The following is a 19227-nucleotide window of genomic DNA, read 5'->3' on the forward strand; positions in this document are numbered from 1 at the left end:
TTGTAGTCCTATTCATATTCGTATTCACATTCGTATTCGTATTCCTACTCCTAATCCTAATCCTACTCGTATTCGTATTCGTATTCGTATTCGCATTCGCACTCGCAGTCGTATTCGTATCCCTATTCCTACTCCTAATACTATTTGTATTCGTATTCGTATTCGTATTCGCTGTCCTATTCCTATCCCTAATTGTAGTCCTAATACTATTCGTATTCGTATTCATATTCATATTCGCAGTCGTATTCGTATCCCTATTCCTACTTCTAGTACTGTTTGTATTTGTATTCGTATTTGTATTCGTATTCGTATTTGTATTCGCATTATTACTTTAGTATTCCTATTCGTTCTATTCCTAGTTATACTTTCGTATTCGTTCTGTTCCTAGTTGTACTTTCATATTCGTTCTGCTCCTAGTTGTACTTTCGTATTCGTATTCGCATTAGTTCTAAATGATGATTAGTATGAATTATTCGTAGATTATGAAACATAATTTAGGTTGTAACATTTTATCAAGAAATTTATGATTAGTCTGAAAGCTAAACATACAGAATATAAACATTTAAACTGAAAACAATAAATTTGAGTACAAGATTTCCTTCTACTTTTGCTTGTATTCTGTGACAACCTGAAATTTCGGGCTATTATTATAACCGACAATCTATCCGTGAATCTCTTGTGTATCCGAATTACTGAGTTTTAGTGCATCTAATGAAAAATAAATAATTATACTTCAATTATTACATGATATCATATGATACCTTACTTCCAAATGGGTAAACCGTCAACCGAATCAAACCGCTTAAACGAAAACGCTAAGTAACGTATTAGAAAAACTGAAATTTTGCAATGAACAATTTTGAGTAAAACAAACATTAAAAAATTATAGTACATGTTCCACTATTTCCGAAAATATAAAGAACATCAAAAACGGAGTTTGTATGTAAAAGATATAGCAATTTTAAGAAAACAGACAGTAAAACACTGGTTTTTCTTTAATCGTCTTTAATCGCGTAAACCTGAATCGATCCGTTGAGGCACTTACGCTTTTCCGACGGGATTTACGAGAGCGTTTTTGGACTCAGGCTATATTCTATTAATTAATTTCACACTCTAAATAATTTTTACAAAAATATTTAAAAGTCGTGAAAATGGACACCGCAAGCCGTTTAGACGCAAAACTTCAAACATAATTTCCCGGAGTTTAGTAACTCCAAAAATTAATCTGTTTGATGTTCTGAAATCCTAAAATTAAACTCTATCTAAAGGTATTTTCTAAAAATATTCTCCAAACACGGATCCCGATGCAACCGATTTTATATGTTTTTGAGCAATTAATGAATGAACATACAACCCAATGTGTGACCCACTAGGCTTGTAGGAACCAAAATATCCAGCTTATTCTCACCCCTTACCCACGTATTCTTCCTTCATCCTATACTCCATCATCTTTTGCTTACACTCTTTCTAAATGGTACAAAGCATGGGTTGTGATTTGAAAGAAGGTATGGATCATATGATGAGTGTACTTGTGTGTTCATGTCTATAAAAGGGACCCTTGGACCCTCATCTTCCTCACAAAACTTCCAGCTATCTTCTCTTCCTCTAAAACGTCCCTATCTCTCTCTAAAACCACCTCCACCACCTTCCTTTGTAGCTGTGAACAGCTTAGTAACCTTCCCCACCCTCCCTCTGTCCTGATCACACTCGCCGGAGAACTAAGAAAAACCCGATAGCAAGAGGCTGTCGGACTTCATCATCATCACACACCACCACTGTCACTGAGTGCCCTGCACCGTATGTCACTGGCCATCACCTCCTGTGCGGTAAGTAACTGCCACCACCCTTTTGATCATTTTTTTGTTTTGCTTGCCCTTCGTCGCTGACAAGAAACCACAGGACCATTACGTTTATTTAGTTATTTATTTTTCTTGTTCGTAAGGAAATACACCAAATACTTTCCCTCTTAATTCTCAACCTTTCATTAGATTTAATTAAATATAACCCCCAACTTTCGGACTAATACAAGTTTGGCCATTCCCTTGATTTTAATTAATTATTTTAACCCTCATATGAGAAATAGTTACAAATCTGGTCCTAAGTCATTAAACTATCAATTAAAAAGTCCACAACTCACCCTCACTCGAAAATACCTTACAAACCAAGTGCAAATCAACAAACTTTCATTTTATTTATTTAAATTAGACCCTCGTTGTGATTTATTTGCAAAATAAATCCAAAACTTAAACTTAGAATTTAAATAAATTATTTTAGTCCCTCATTTTGAAAAGTATTGACAAACTTAGTCTAATTTGATTTATTTAAATTTGTAAATGAACCTTAGACTTTGGTTAAATTTCCAGATGCTCATTCACATATTAATTTATGTTAATATTCTAGGAAGCTAAATAAATCTCGATGATTCGTCTTCATGGAAATACATCTCTCTTTTTCTCGCAACAATTACTCGACAACCAAATATTAAGGTGAGTGTTACGGCCCTACTTTTACATAATTTTGGGGGGAATACATGTAGTACTTGTATATCTAGTATATATCTATTTTCTAAATACTTTGTTTAAACAAATAACACCATCGGTTTTTTTCACAACTAGAAAATAGGCCTTTAATGACGCACAAACAATGACACGCGCTGATAGACGACGCGCATTTGTACGTGCCCTAAAAAATAATGTCAGCTTTGCAAAATGTGAAGGATAGAGGGCGCGCATTTTTGCGTGCCCGGAAATTAATGTCCAAAAAAAACACGGAAGGCACCTACCATAAAAAGCGCGTCGTGTAAAGATGTCGCTTTATATTTTTTTAGGAAGGCGCGTTCTCGCTTTTTTTTAATCGGCGATGGAGGGAAATGAAATCCCAAAAAATTAAACACCCGCCTACTTCTCTCATTCTACAATCCTCTAACAAAGAACCTGAATTCTATTCTAACAAAGAACCCTAATTCTATTGTGAGGCTGTCAATCCTTTTAAAGCAACTCGTGTTCCTGTACCTTGATCTGCACTCTCTCTCCCTTCTCTTTTCAAGCCCTAAGCCGCCATCACCAGCATCGAAACCCATCATCTCTAAGCGGCCATGGAATCTATAAAGAGTGTTTGTCTCGTATGTTTTTATCAGCGCCATCAGACACTAATCTTCTCTATCCACTATGTCGCAAGTCTCCATATGCTTTCCATCAGCGCCATTCGACGAAAAGAACTAGGGCTTTGAACCACTTCTCAATAAATTGTTCAGAGAGATCCAACAGCTCCTCTCACGCAAAACACCTTCGATTGAAGGTTATGTGACTCCTTACATCAGCGCCATTCGATTGAAGCTATTTTAGCAGACTCCGATCGCCTTCAATCCAAACTCCAATCAAAAATAGCATCTTGCATGTCTTCTCAACTCTCCACTCCTCCATTTCGCTGGGGGCCCTGGTACCATCAATTTCAAATTGCACTTCATCTAATGCTTGTTGATTTCTTTTGGATCCGAATTCAAATTCCGTGTTCTTCTTTGGCAATTTAGAGGTGAAATTCAGGTTGTATTACAGGAGAGTAGAGGAAGGGAAACAATATCCATTACTCTGTAGGAGATTAGCTAGCCTAAACGAAGAGTTCATTTCACATAAAAGTCCAACAGGTGGGTTCGATTTCATCTCCAGGAAGAGGATTGAACAAAAACTCATCGATTATAATCAAGAAGCAGAAAGATTTGGGGTAATTCCAATTCCAGTATCATTTCAACATCTTTCAATGATCTCTAATTCTCTTCCACTTCATTTAATCTATTAACATGACTTCATTTAGGTTATGCATATGAAGAGGTAGCAGAAGTCTCACCTGGTCATCGATTCATTGCATACATCATGTATGACAAAGACAACAATTTCTTCAAATTATGTGTTAGAGATTTGAATTTAGGTTCTCTCTGTAGTAAGCCACAAGCTGATTAGGTCTGTAATGTGGCATGGGCTAAAGGGGGTCAAGGCATATCTGTATCATGAGGTTTTTTTTTTCCTTCATATCAGTTGGCTCTAAAATGAGCTCTAAACCCTATATTTTATTTGTTTGAGAAATTTTGATTTGATTGTTGTTCCAGTCCCAAGCTGCTTGTTTCAAGAAAGCGAGAGATGATCTATACAAGGTTAAAGCATGGGTTTTCTCTCCACAAGTCAAAGTTATTAGGTGTTAGTGGGTCGATTTGAAAATGGTCAAAATCCATAGAAAAGAACTAAAAAAAAGTTGATTTGGCTGCTGAAGAAGCTGACATTCGTGAGGAAGATGTGTTGAAGGAGAAAGATGCTTTTGAGGATCTTAAGAAGCTGGCAGCCAAGTCACTGACTGAGACAGTTAATCAGTTGATTGACACTGTTAATCAGGTGAGAATCATATCTTTTTTTTTATTTATAATGCTTTAGAATTTGTTTGAGGGGTAAAATAGTAATTTTGTTTAATTTCGATTTTTAGGTGAAGGAGGATCAAAATGCCGAACAGGCGACCCGACCATCAAGAGTCACTGATGCGGTCAAACATCGGGCGACCCGACCACAACAGATGACGTGAGGCATTGGATCGACTTCTTGAAACAAATAACTTCCCAGAGTTCACGGGTCTATCATTTTCCCTTGCAATTTAATAGGTGTTTATTAATGTTGTCCTTGACATATTCATGTAATTTTATTTGACAGAAAAGAGGGATTTTGAGGACGAATAATCGACTTCCTCTGCATTGTCCTTCCCATTACTTTGGTTTGTACAGTAAGTATATTCATTCTTCCTTAGATCTTCTATTAAAATAGGTAACATAGAATACTTGCAACTTATCAACATAATATCAATAAAATATACGTTGTTTGATTGTTTCCATCCCACAATAATTGAACAAATTTCCAAATTGGATGCCCTATGCGAAATGCAGCATTTTGAGTTTAAATTATCAATTTACCCTCATTATTATCATTAGGAAGTCTTTCTGTTCATTTTCATTTTTTTTTATCAAACATAGTCATTGGAAACATGAAGAACCTTTAAATGACAGGTTACTATCAGAGTGGACTTACATGACTGGGTTCTATTTGTATTGGTGTTGTTTTTCTCTTTTTCATATAAGAAATAATCTATATTGGAGACTTTCTTACCTGTTTAGGGGTTAAGCTCCTTTAGAGGTATTGATTTTGGGGAAGAATTTTGCCAATGTTCACGGAGTGCATTAACAGCCTGTAGTGAGTTTTATGTATAATAATATAATATATTTCAGTCACATATGGCAAAAAGAGAAATAAAATAACTAAATAAAGATATCTGACCTGTTTATTATTAAATGATTTATTTCCATTTATCCTTGATGCCAGTTCAAGAAATTCTTTGTCTACTGATTCATGAACAATTTGAAGATTATGACCAGAAAACGAAACAGAAATATTCAGTCTCTTTTGCAGCTCTTAGATAGATGAACCTTCCATGTCATTTTCATGAAACCATGTTTTACATATGAACACTTGTGTTTGTATTATTCATAAACGAAAGGGTAAAATGGTCATTTTGTCACGTACAGTTAGTTTGGCTTATTTACTCTAAAAAACAAACAGGAAAGCATCATTATTTATTCAGCCACTGTACCTTACAAGTACCTAATCATTTTTTGGACTCAGTAGGCCACTAAATTTGTTTTTAAGTGTACTCTAATTGAATTCAAAAAACCGATTAGGGACTAAATGAGTCAAAAAGTGAAAGTTTGTTGCTGAACTGATACCTTTGTTTCTTTATAGGTAAAAAGAAAAAAACTGTGAAGAAAGATACTTCTTCTGATGACAGTTCTGACATGCGAGTAAAAAAACACCGTGGATCAACTGTCAGGGAGAAATTGAGTAGGGATTGTCACCTACATTCTGAAGGAGAAGGAGAAGCAAAAAGAGCTTTAATTACTTACTGCATAACCTACATTCTAAATTGCATCACCAAGCATTCACCTCAGTACATAATTCTAATGGTGGGGCGTATATTGAGAGGGATTGCCACCTCTCTCCTCTTTTCAGCCTTCGAATCATGGCTTGTTGCTGAACACAACAAGGTGAGATATAATATTACATTTCTAAATACACTCTTTATATTGTCTATGGTTCTAATGCATATACAGGAGAAGCATGAAGAATCCAAAGTGGCAATCTTGTAATTACGCATACATATCATTCTACCTTCTAAATTTGGACCTAATAGTTTCTTTTTTTTTGTGTATAAACAGATGAAAAGATAGCATTATTGGGTGCAATACAATCTTTATTCGAGGGTTCAATGTACACTTTTGTGTTTCTATGGACACCTGCTTTAAGCCCAAATGGTAAAGACATTCCACATGGTTTCATTTTTGCTACTTTCATGTTATCTTCCATGTTAGGAAGCTCTTTAGCTTCTCGGTTGTTAGCACACACACACTAACATACATTGATATTGTGTTGTGTGTGTGTATGTATATATATATATATATATATATATATATATATATATATATATATATATGTATGTATGTATGTATAAAATCAAGATTCACTTTCCACTCGAACAAAAATACTCTTCCAGATTGTTCTGAATTATTATGACCATTTTGCCCTCATAGGAATTTTGACATTAACATACATGCGCACATTTCTTTTAGTGTAGATTTTGTCGAAGAGAAATGAAAACAAAGAAGATAAGTATCTCTTGTTGTTTGTATATATACACTTTTTCTTCATGTTTAATAACTTAAAAACTATATAAATGTGAAAATTGAAGGTTCACACACTGTTAAAAGGATTGAAAAAGATAATTGCAAGTTCAGATATTCCAATGTTCGTCTGTGGTGACTTCAATTCAGTTCCAGGAAGGTAAGGACTTGATGCATATAAGTTAGCAATGTTTTACTTGATTTGGACATGAACAAGACTCAAGCAAAAGCAAGACTCATACTTTGGCATGGCTAGAAGCTTTGGAGGAAACAAGACTCAAGCAAAAGCAAACACACAGAGAGTTGTTAGTACATAGTAAGCTAGATAATGCGATTGTATATAAATTCTACTTCTCTTGAGTTCATTTCTTTTATTACAATTACTCAATATTGGAATAATTATTTGTATTTGACATATTAGTGAAATGAATTATCTTTGTTATTTATCGTATTTTATTTTGTATTATGAGATTTTTAATGTATTATTTAATTTGAAAATTAGTAAATCAATAATATAATATTTTTTTTAAAACATTTAAAATTATGATATGCAAAAATATGTGTCATCTTCATTTATGACATGGCCTTTCTTGACAGGGGCTTTCTTGATACGCATTGCGTGTCATTAACATGCGCGTCGTAAGGTTACGACACGCGAATGCGTGTCATCTTCCTTTATGACAGGGCCTTTCTTGATACGCATTGCGTGTCGTAAATGCGCGACATAATTGTGTGTCGTAAAAGAGCGTCGTAAATGCGCGTCGTCTATAGACGACGCGCAAAAGCGCGTCGTTTCTCTTTATGACAGGGCCTTCCTTGACGCGCATTTGCGCGTCATCTGAGCCTTTTACGACGCGCAATGAGCGTCGTAAAAGGCTTTTTTTCTAGTAGTGTTTTATGCAACATAAGTAAAAAAAAATAGTATTTATTACACTACTACTTACGATAAAGGGGAATCTGGTTTGAAGGGTCGCACGGGTTGTTGGATTTCAGAACAACTTGATTGCCAAAATGATCCTGCCCTCGGTGTTTTTCACTGTTTTTCACTGTTTTCAGGGGGGACCCTTTCCGGTAATCTATGCCTTATCACCCAAGTTAATCATGCCATTCACATAGAAACTAAGGACCATTACATGTCTACACCGCAGTTACTAATACTCCCACCCTAACTAAGTCCTACTCTAGGACTTTACCTCATTGTGTAAAATGCAATTTTCACCATGTCGGAAATTGCAGGGAGGTGATCTGCAAGAAGTGTAACATGAGAGGTCACATCTCAAGGTACTGTAGAAGAACCCCAACCATTACAGCAGAAGGAAGCCGTAACTGTTACGAGTGCAATCAGCCAGGGCATTTTAGGAAGGACTGCCCACAACTAAAGAACCAAGGTGGCAATGGAAGGGTACTTATGATCACAACAGGAGAGGCTCTTCCAGAATCACCTGTGGTTAGTGGTACGTTTTGTAACAACAATGTTTAGGCCTAGGATACTAGTGCTAATTAAAGCTTTATCGACCATAGGTTTCAACATGCGACAAATATAAATGCAAACTGTATGAAACCTACACAGTAGCTATAACAAAAAGTACTTGCTAGTTGCCTTATCACCCAAGTTAATCATGCCATTCACATAGAAACTAAGGACCCTTTCCGGAATACAAACGCATGCAGTTTTGTTTATTGTTGTACTTGTGCTACATATTCAGTTTATCTGTGATCCATGAACATAGTCCCACTCCCGGCGTGTTCCGCCTTGGCCGGGGGTGTGACATAATGGTATCAGAGCTAAATTGGCTATAGATAACTCGTATCCTCGAAAGAGGAATACAACTATAGCAGACTAGCTTCTAATAAAAGTATTACTATTTCTCGACTACTTACACCGTTTGATGTCCGGCCATCGTCTGTGCTCGGTATTCGGGAAGAACAAAAAAAAATTAATAATACTACAAATCCCACCAACCATAATATATAAGAGTTTTTATATACTCTGGCCCGCGATGAGAACACTTAATAAAATTTTAACATCCTTTCAACTAAAACTACCAACTCAAACCTTTACGCCAGACGCCTCAATTAGGGTTAGTATCGTACATAAGTCATACCATAAATAAATCTGGAATGCGCACCTATGTTATTTATGGTCAGGCCGGTGCACAACCAACCCTGAGCAAGGAGTCTGACAGACTACAACGGTCGAAGGTTTTAGAGATTAAAGGTTGTTCTCCAGATTCGCTACAGCAACCTAGTACCTTAGAATCCATACATACATTTCAAAACACTTACAATTCATTAGCAATTAAGGTTCCCTTTCTATCCTTTAGAAATCTAGAGGATTTCTAAACCAAGCACCTTTTCCTTATCATTTGGAAATCTAGAAGATTTCTAAATCAATCCTCTTTTTCTTATAATTTATAGGATTTCACAAGAAAACTATATATCATAAAATTTATCCCATGCATACTTGTTAGGACTTTATAGTATTAACACAACTTAACATGTCCGTTTTAAACATATTAGGAGATGGCTCCACGAAAGCAACCAGGAGTTCGTCTACCGTCAACTCCCCGAGGCTACCCGAGGAAAACCCCACCAGTAACTCAAACATCAGTGGAAACTCCAAACCAAGGAGGAGACCCAGAAGTAACAAATGTAAACCAAACATTCCAAATGAATTCCACCATGATGCAGAACATGTTCGCACAAGGAATTGCTATGGCTTTGGCAGCATACGAGGCAGCCCGAAACAGAAACACTGGAAATAGTGGAAGTCGAAATCCCGCAACTCACCAAAGCAACAACAGACACTGCTCTTATAAGGATTTCAAGAGCTGCAAACCTCGACCCTTCTACGGAATAGAAGGAGCTGTTGGGCTATCCCGTTGGATAAAAAAGACTGAAGTTGTCTTCCACATCAGTGCTTGCCCTGATGATTGTAGGGTCAAGTATGCTACCTGCACGTTGATGGACTCCGCCTTGACTTGGTGGAATAACCATGCGAAGTCCATGGGAATCGTTGAAGCTTATGCCATGGGCTGGGAATCCCTGAAGCAACTAATGACCAAGGAGTATTGTCCCCGACAATAGATACAGGCTCTAGAGCAAGAGCTTTGGAACCTTGTCATGAAAGGATCAGAAGTAGCTACCTACACCTCTCGATTCAATGACCTTGGAAACCTTTGCCCAGGAATGGTGACCCTGGAAGATAGGAAGATTGAAAGGTACATTTGGGGACTACCTTCACCTGTTCAAGGTCCGGTGACGGCATCCAAACACTCCACTTTCGATAGTGCTAACCAATTAGCCTATCAGTTTACTGAACAGTGTGTCCGGCAGGGTACCATGACCCCACCGACAGAGAAGAAGCACACTGGAGGCACCAAAAGGAAGTTTCATGGGGAAACAAAGGATGGCTCCAAGCATCAGAAGCTTGAACCAGAACCATTACATGTCTACACCGCAGTTACTAATACTCCCACCCTAACTAAGTCCTACTCTGGGACTTTACCTCATTGTGTAAAATGCAATTTCCACCATGTCGGAAATTACAGGGAGGTGATCTGCAAGAAGTGTAACATGAGAGGTCACATCTCGAGGTACTGTAGAAGAACCCCAACCATTACAGCAGAAGGAAGCCGTAACTGTTACGAGTGCAATCAGCCAGGGCATTTTAGGAAGGACTGCCCACAACTAAAGAACCAAGGTGGCAATGGAAGGGTAATTATGATCACAACAGGAGAGGCTCTTCCAGAATCACCTGTGGTTATTGGTACGTTTTGTAACAACAATGTTTAGGCCTAGGATACTAGTGCTAATTAAAGCTTTATCGACCATAGGTTTCAACACGCGACAGAATATAAATGCAAACTTTATGAAACCTACACAGTAGCTATAACAAAAAGTACTTGCTAGTTGCCTTATCACCCAAGTTAATCATTCCATTCACATAGAAACTTTATGAAACCTACACGTTAGGGTTGTATATAATTAAGATTCTACAGACTTAGGATTCGTGATTCCGCTTTACTTCCTGTTCCTTGTTTGGTTGTGGGCTTAGGGTAGAATCACTTATTTGGCTGTCTATTCGATCTTGATTATATACGACTTGTATACACCAAGGGAATGTAGAAGGACCAGCCAGGGATCATGCACCACGTAAGTACATTACTAGTTATTGATATGGCAAAAGTACTCCCTAGTTTCTTTCTCACCCGAACTAATCACATCATTCATGTAGAAACTAAGGACTCTTGTTGGTAATATATGATTGCTAAGTGTATACGTTAGGGTTTTATATAATTAAGATTCTACATACTTAGGATTTGTGATTCCACTTTACGTCCTGTTCCTTGTTTGGTTGTGGGCTTAGGGTAGAACCACTTATTCGACTGTCTACTCAATATTGATTATATACGACTTGTATGCACAAGGTGATATAGAAGGACCAGGCATGGATCATACCATGAAACTATATTACTATTTATAAAATCCCTTGTACTACCAGTACTAACTCAATTTCGGGTCGAAATTTCCTTTAACGGGGAGGTAATGTGACAACTTGAAATTTCGGGCTATTATTATAACCGACAATCTATCCGTGAATCTTTTGTTTGTCCGAATTACTGAGTTTTAGTGCATCTAATGAAAATTAAATAATTATATTTCAATTATTACATGATATCATATGATAACTTACTTCCAAATGGGTAAACCGTCAACCGATTCAAACTGCTTAAACGGTAATGCTAAGTAACGTATTTGAAAAACTGAAATTTTGCAGTGAATAGTTTTGAGTCAAACAAACATTAAAATATTATAGTACATGTTCCAATGTTTCCGAAAATATAAAGAACATCAAAAACGGAGTTTGTATGTAAAAGATACAACAATTTTAAGAAAACAGACAGTAAAACACTGGTTTTTCTTTAATCGCGTAAACCTGAATCGATCCGTTGAGGCACTTACGCTTTGCCGCCGGGATTTACGAGAGCATTTTTGGACTCATGCTATATTATATTATTTAAATTCACACTCTAAATAATTTTTACAACACAAGCCGTTTAGACGCAAAACTTCAAACGCAATTTCCCGGAGTTTAGTAACTCCAAAAATTAATCCGTTTGATGTTCTGAAATCCTTGAATTAAAGTCTATCTAAAGGTACTTTCTAAAAATATTCTCGAAACAGGGATCCCGATGCACCCGATTTTGTATGTTTATGAGCAATTAATGAATGAACATACAACCCAATGTGGGACCCACTAGACTTGTAGGAACCAAAATATCCAGCTTATTCTCACCCCTTACCCACGTATTCTTCCTTCGTCCTATACTCCATCATCTTGCTTACACTCTTTCTAAATGGTACAAAGCATGGGTTGTGATTTGAAATAAGGTATGGATAATATGATGAGTGTACGTGTGTGTTCATGGCTATAAAAGGGAGCCTTGGACCCTCATCTTCCTCACAAAACTTCCAGCTATCTTCCCTTCCTCTAAAACGTCCCTATCTCTCTCTAAAACCAGCTCCACCACCTTCCTTTGTAGCTGTGAGCAGCTTAGGAACCTTCCCCACCCTCCCTCTGTCCTAATCACACTCGCCGAAGAACTAAGAAAAACTCGGTAGCAAGAGGCTTTCGAACATCATCATCATCACACACCTCCACTGTCACTAAGTGCCCTGCACCGTACGTCACTGGCCATCACCTCCTGTGCGGTAAGTAACCGCCACCACCCTTTTGATCATTTTTTTGTTTTGCTTGCCCTTTGTCGATGACAAGAAACCACAGGACCGTTACGTTTTTTTAGTTATTTATTTTTCTTTTTCGTAAGCAAATACACTAAATACTTTCCCTCTTAATTCTCAACCTTTCATTAGATTTAATTAAATATAACCCCCAACTTTCGGACTTATACAACTTTGGCCATTCCCTTGATTTTAATTAATTATTTTAACCCTCATATGAGAAATAGTTACAAATCTGGTCCTAAGTCATTAAACTATCAATTAAAAAGTCCACAACTCACCCTCACTCGAAAATACCTTACAAACCAAGTGCAAATCAACCAACTTTCATTTTATTTATTAGGGAAAATGACTCTTAAGGGTAATTAACTTTTGTGTTTGTACTCATTTGGTCCCTTTTTTGTGTTCAATATACCATTGAACTTGTTGGTGGTGTTTACCATAGCCCTTTTGACCGACTTTTGACCTGTGATAGTCGGTCAAAGGGTTATGGTGAACACAAACAACAAGTTCGATGGTATTTTGAGTACAAAAAAAAAGGAAAGGGACCAAATGAGAACAAACGCAACACTTGGTTACCCTCCTGATTCATTTTCCCTTTACTCATTTACAACAAATCTCACATCATCTCCTACTGATATTAATGACTTTATGAGATTCATTCTTGCATCTCTTCAAAAGATAACCTACGAAAGGACATTATTCATACATGTACAACTTTGTAATGCACTTGAATATTTATTAGGGTAATCTTGACTAAGCAGGCGCATTTCATGACTATATTTACATTTTGAATCAAATGATTTATCGTATCATGGATTCTAGACAAGTCTACAAACGAGTTGAATCACAAGTGCTATGATTTTTTAGTTTACTTAGCTTTAAGATCAAACTCATGGGATAAGATACAACATCAATATGTACAATATTATGGTGATGTGTCTACAAAAGCAGCATGATACGATAAATCATTTGATTGCAAATGTAAACTCAAAAATCACAGCACTTGTGATTCCACTCGTTTGTAGACTTAAAGCTAAGTAAACTCAAAAATCACAGCACTTGTGATTCCACTCGTTTGTAGACTTGTCTAGAATCCATGATACGATAAATCATTTGATTGCAAATGTAAATGTAGTCTTGAAATGTGCCTACTTAGTCAAGATTCCCCTAATAAATATTCAAGTGCATTACAAAGTTGTACATGCATGAATAATGTCCTTTCGTGAGTTATGTGTTGAAGAGAAGCAAGAATGAATAGCATAAAGTCATTAATATCAGTAGGAGATGATGTGGGATTTGTTGTAAATGAGTAAAGGGAAAATGAATCAGGAGGGTAACCAACTGTTGCGTTTGTTCTCATTTGGTCCCTTTCCTTTTTTTTTGTACTCAATATACCATCGAACTTGTTGTTTGTTTTCACCATAACCCTTTGACCGGCTATCACATCTCAAAAGCCGGTCAAAAGGGTTATGGTAAACACCAACAACAAATTCGATGGTATATTGAATAGAAAAAAAAGGGACCAAATGAGTACAAACGCAAAAGTTAATTACCCTCAAGAGTCATTTTTCCGATTTATTTAAATTACACCCCTTGTTGTGATTTATTTGCAAAATAAATCCAAAACTTAAACTTAGAATTTAAATAAATCATTTTAGTCCCTCATTTTGAAAAGTATTAACAAACTTAGTCTAATTTGATTTATTTAAATTAGTAAATAAACCCTATACTTTGGTTAAATTTCCAAACAATCATTCACATATTAATTTATGTTAATATCCTAGGAAGCTAAATAAATCTCGATGATTCGTCTTCATGGAAATACATCTCTCTTTTTCTCGCAACAATTACTCGACAACCAAATATTAAGGTGAGTGTTACGGCCCTACTTTTACATAATTTAGGGGGGAATACATGTAGTACTTGTATCTAGTATATATCCATTTTCTAAATACTTTGTTTAAACAAATAACACCATCGGTTTTTCTTATGCGACATAAGTAAAAAAAATAGTATTTATTACACTACTACTTAGGATACGGGGAATCTGGTTTGAAGGGACGTACGGGTTGTTGGATTTCAGAACAGCTTCATTGCCAAAATGATCCTGCCCTCGATGTTTCATGTCTGGCCCTCGTCTTTGTATGGTAGTACGTGTACTAGGTAATATTTATAATACAAAATACACAAACAAAAAATCATTGTTTTGTGTAAATACTTTACCAGTTTTAGAAATAATTGTTTAAACGCTTACATGTTAAGTAAACAAAATCGTTTTAAACCTCAATAGTTTTATATGTTATGTTGTTAAGATAATACGATTAATAAAAATACCATATACGTTCTGACAAAAATTGTGCTAAAACTGTATAGTCGGTTATCAACTTGGTAGTCTAATTAAACGTCATACATACATAGAAACATATAAGTTTATATAGTTATACAAGTATTGTACTCTTCAATGTGTACAGTTATCAAATATACATGTCTATTACCAGCTTATCTGTATCTGCGGTTGTTAAGTTCAACCATGGGAGATAATTTTATCCGTATATCCGTATGTCTGTTTATGACAAAAATATATAGGTTTATACGTTTATACAAGTTATAGAACTTGTATCTTAGGCTCATACATGTCATTGTGTACACTATACTAAGTTTTGTCAACTGCTTAAACAAGTATCGTACACTTTACGGGTATACTTATCAAATATACTTGTTATTTATCCGTATCTGCGGTTGTTAAGTTCAACCTTGGCAGATAACTATATCCGTATATCCGTATGTTTGTTTATCCGTATCTATGGTTGTGAAGTACAACCTTGGCAGAAAACTTTATTCGTTACCCGTACAACCATGGATTTGGTTGCTTTCAAACACAATTTTAAGTATGGAATTACTTATGGAACATAAATTTGGCTTCAAAGATTCATTTCAAACACAATTTTAAGTATGGAATTACTTATGGAACATAACATTTTGGCTTCAAATATTCATTTCAAACACAATTTTAAGTATGGAATTACTTATGGAACATAACGTTTTGGCTTCAAAGATTCATTTCAAACACAATTTTAAGTATGGAATTACTTATGGAACATAATGTTTTGGCTTCAAAGATTCATTTCAAACAAAATTTTAAGTATGGAATTAATTATGGAACATAACGTTTTGGCTTCAAAGATTCATTACAAACACAATTTTAAGTATGGAGTTACTTATGAAACATAATGTTTTGGCTTTCAAAGATTCATTAGAAACACAGTTTTACGTATGGGTTTACTTGTACAAACTATATATTTTGGCTTTTAAAGACTCATTGCAAACACTGTTTTAACTTTTGTTATACATACAAAGATAATACTTTTTAGACTTATTAAAAGTATTACTGCGTTAGCAGAAAACCTGTTACACTCACCAACCTTTGTGTTGACTTTCAAACTTACATGTATTCTTAGGGATCATCAGACAGACGTTCATACAGAAAGTTACCCGTGGATTGTTGACGACCTAGCTAGCTTATTTTTGTTATCTGCTTACCTGTTTAAGACAACTACTGTACTATTATTATATGTAAGAACCTTGTATTCAAACTTAATGATGGAATACAAACGCATGCAGTTTTGTTTATCGTTGTACTTGTGCTATATATATTCAGTTTATCTGTGATCCATGAAACCCCCTGGAAACAGTGAAAAACAGTTGAGAAAGGGTAGGGGTATGAACTCACCAGTTGAGGAATGCGTCGGTTTGGATCCTAAACTTCAGTTCTGGGTTTGCAAACGCACAAGATTCCTATGTATTATGAAATGATATGCATTTGTATCTAATTAGAACTTGATTAATTTATTTTTTAGGGACATACACTTCTAGTTTCGTAAACACTCCATTTCAAGTGTTTGGAAGGACCCGGGTGGCATTTAAGGACTTGTATGACTAGGGAATGGAGTTTACTCTTCAAGAGTAAACTCCTTCAGGAGTTCATGGCTGTGAACTCATGGATGGTGATTTTGGGTGCAAAATGGCTTCATAACAATCGGGAATAAATGCTAGACTTGGATTTTTTACTTTGGAATCGTTCAAAGCTCACTTAGGGACCATTTATTGGATTTTACTGCAATAAACATGGAGTTTACGGCCATAAACTCCCCGTCACTCTAATTCCTTGTTGATTTGGGTCCTTAATCAATCACATGTGATTCCAATTTATTTTTCCAAGCCTTGTATGGATTTTTGGGTGACTTTTTGGCATGTCCTTAGGAGTTTACGGCCCATGACTCCTCCCATAGCCGTGAAATCCTTAGGGAGGGTGTTTTAATATGTTTTAGGCTGGTAAATTGTTTGTGGACACTTCTAGAATTTATCCCAAGGCTTATAGTGTGTTTAAGTGGCATCTTAACACATTTAGAGGAATTTACTCCCCATGCTAATGAGTTTACATCCCAAGCATGTTCTTGGGCAATAAACTCAAGTTTACTCCTCTAAATTGATGTTCAAGGTGTTCCAAGGCCAATTCCAATATTCTACAAGTCATATCTAAGCCTTAATGGTGTTTTGGAAGGGTTTTAAGGCATAAAAACCCCTTCTATATGTGTTCATGGCCCAAGGGTGTTCTAGGGCCGTAAACACATGATTTTGGTCATATTCCATGATTTGAACTCGAATTTGAAGGTGTCATGTGCTATGCTAGGAGTTAGGGTGGTTACTTTGAAGATTTGGGGCTTGAATTTGGTGTTTTTGGACCTTAATCTTGAGTTAGAGGAGAGAGGTTAAACAGAGAGTAGTGAGAGAGAGGAAAGGCTTCAAATGAAGTCTTTTGAGCTTGAAATAGGTTGTAAGTTCAGGACACAATGGAATTCTACACGATACCGACGTTAAACGTGGCTTTTGGTCGCACCCGATTAAGTTATCGTAACCCGGTGGAATAGAATTTGGAATTTTTCAATTTAATTATTTTGGGCCATGTTCATGCGTTTACAGGGGATTTGAACACTCATGAGATTATAAGAAACATATAAGTTTAAATTACTTAGCCCAAAAACGGAAATCGGAACGAATCGCTATAGATGGGTTCTTCGGACGAAATGGGTTTCGGCGATGGACAACTTCGGGTTGTCACATTATCCCCCCCCGTTAGAGGGAATTTCGTCCCGAAATTCAAACTTTAGATACGATGAAAGGTTTCAGAAAGAAATACAGATACTTCTACTTTGTTGGATTTTCGCGCTCTCAAGTGAATTTGTGTCCTAGTGAGGCTTTCCGTCGAATCTTCACTGTTGAGATATGACTTTGTTTCGTATGTTTGGTCTTTCGATCTATAGTTTCGATTGGTTCTACCATCGGGTTCAAATTTTCGTTGATTTCGGTCTTATCGAAGGAATTACTAGGGTTTCATCGGGTAGATACTCCTTAAGGACAGAGACGTGGGATACCGGATAGATGCTACTAAGTCCTAAGGGTAGTCGGAGTTTGTAGGCTACGGAATCAATCCTAATGAGGATTTCAAAAAGCTCTATGTTCCTTCGGATACGTGTTTCAGAATGTAACACGCCATCGTTCTCATTATTGGCTACCTTGATGGAGAATGTTTCGGTTACTAATTGAGGACTATGTTTATAAAGAGGTTCGAATGAATAGGTAACAATTTATCTTTCAGGATTAGAATTAAAAAAGGATTGCAAGCAGAAGGGTTGTCGAAAAGGAATATACCTGATGCAACTGTGGGATCCGCGACTATCTCACCTTGTCCTATAGCTAGGACTCTTCCAGTGTTACCAATTGTTGGCGCATTGGGGCACTTTATCTTATAATGCCCGACTTTACCGCCACTATAACAGACCTGGCTAATGCCCGCTCTGGAAGCTTGATTTGTTGGTGTTCTGCAACTCCGTGCAAGGTGACCCTCTTGGCCACAATTTTTGCAAAATTTCACACGACAAGGACCGGGAATGTAGTGGTGGTAACTGCACTGGTTACACCACGGGACAACACTGGCATATCCGATGATAGGTGCTCGGGCTGGGAAACCTACGACATAAACAGTAGCATGGGTAGTGGCAGCGTGGACCGCCACCATCTATTGTTTCTTCAAGAACTCTTGTGAAGGCTGACATTTCTCCCCCGCCTCCCAAAACTTTCTTTTCTCACCACTTCTTTCTGTAGGCTCAAGAGTGGTGGCTGCTTCCCCTACGTCTTCACTATGGTCGATCAAGATTTGCGCTAGGCATTTGGCGCTGTCGTATGTATCCGGCTTCGCAACTAAAAAGTTCCCTTTGGTTGGCTGGGTCAAACCCCAGATGAACGTCTCTACCTTTTTGCTTTCCGGGGTAACCATTCCTGGACAAAGAAGTGCCAAGTCATCAAACCTTGAGGTGTAAGCGGTGATGTCGGAACCTTTCATCTTCAGGTTCCAGAGTTCATGCTCTAGCTTGTAAACTTCACCCCGAGGGCAATACTCTGCGTGCAAAAGTTCCTTCATAACTTCCCAACCCATAGCATTGGCTACAGGTAGAGTTAGGGATTTGACTCGGTCGTTCCACCAAGTCAGAGCTTTATTGGTGAGAGTGTAGGTGGCAAACTTCAATTTGTCAGATTCTAAACAAGCACAGATCTCGAAGATAGATTCGATCTTCTCTAACCACCGTGTTAGAGCTATGACACCCCCTGTGCCATCGAAGAATGTGGATTTTGCGTTCATAAAGTCTTTATTGGAACACTCCTTTTGGTGTCCCTGGCTACCTTCCTGATTTTGAGGCTGGGGACCACCTCCTGAA

At 36.9% G+C, this 19227-nt stretch overlaps 1 long non-coding RNA gene across 3 annotated transcripts; it reads left to right on the forward strand.

Annotated features, from left to right (window-relative positions):
* Positions 1-3830: 3830 nt before the first annotated feature.
* On the forward strand, positions 3831-7126 carry LOC145007967 (uncharacterized). Of its 3 annotated transcripts, XR_013663214.1 has the most exons (7): positions 3831-4008; positions 4103-4382; positions 4471-4613; positions 4692-4761; positions 5772-6073; positions 6245-6340; positions 6617-7126. It is a non-coding gene; the product is annotated as an uncharacterized LOC145007967 (long non-coding RNA). The 3 variants fall into 3 exon arrangements; XR_013663213.1 differs by having other exon boundaries at positions 4471-4761; XR_013663215.1 differs by having other exon boundaries at positions 4471-4761; positions 6775-7126.
* The last annotated feature ends 12101 nt before the right edge of the window (positions 7127-19227 follow it).

Source organism: Lactuca saligna, chromosome 8 (genome assembly GCF_052625555.1).
Source record: "Lactuca saligna cultivar CGN05327 chromosome 8, ASM5262555v1, whole genome shotgun sequence".
Taxonomy (NCBI): domain Eukaryota; kingdom Viridiplantae; phylum Streptophyta; class Magnoliopsida; order Asterales; family Asteraceae; genus Lactuca; species Lactuca saligna.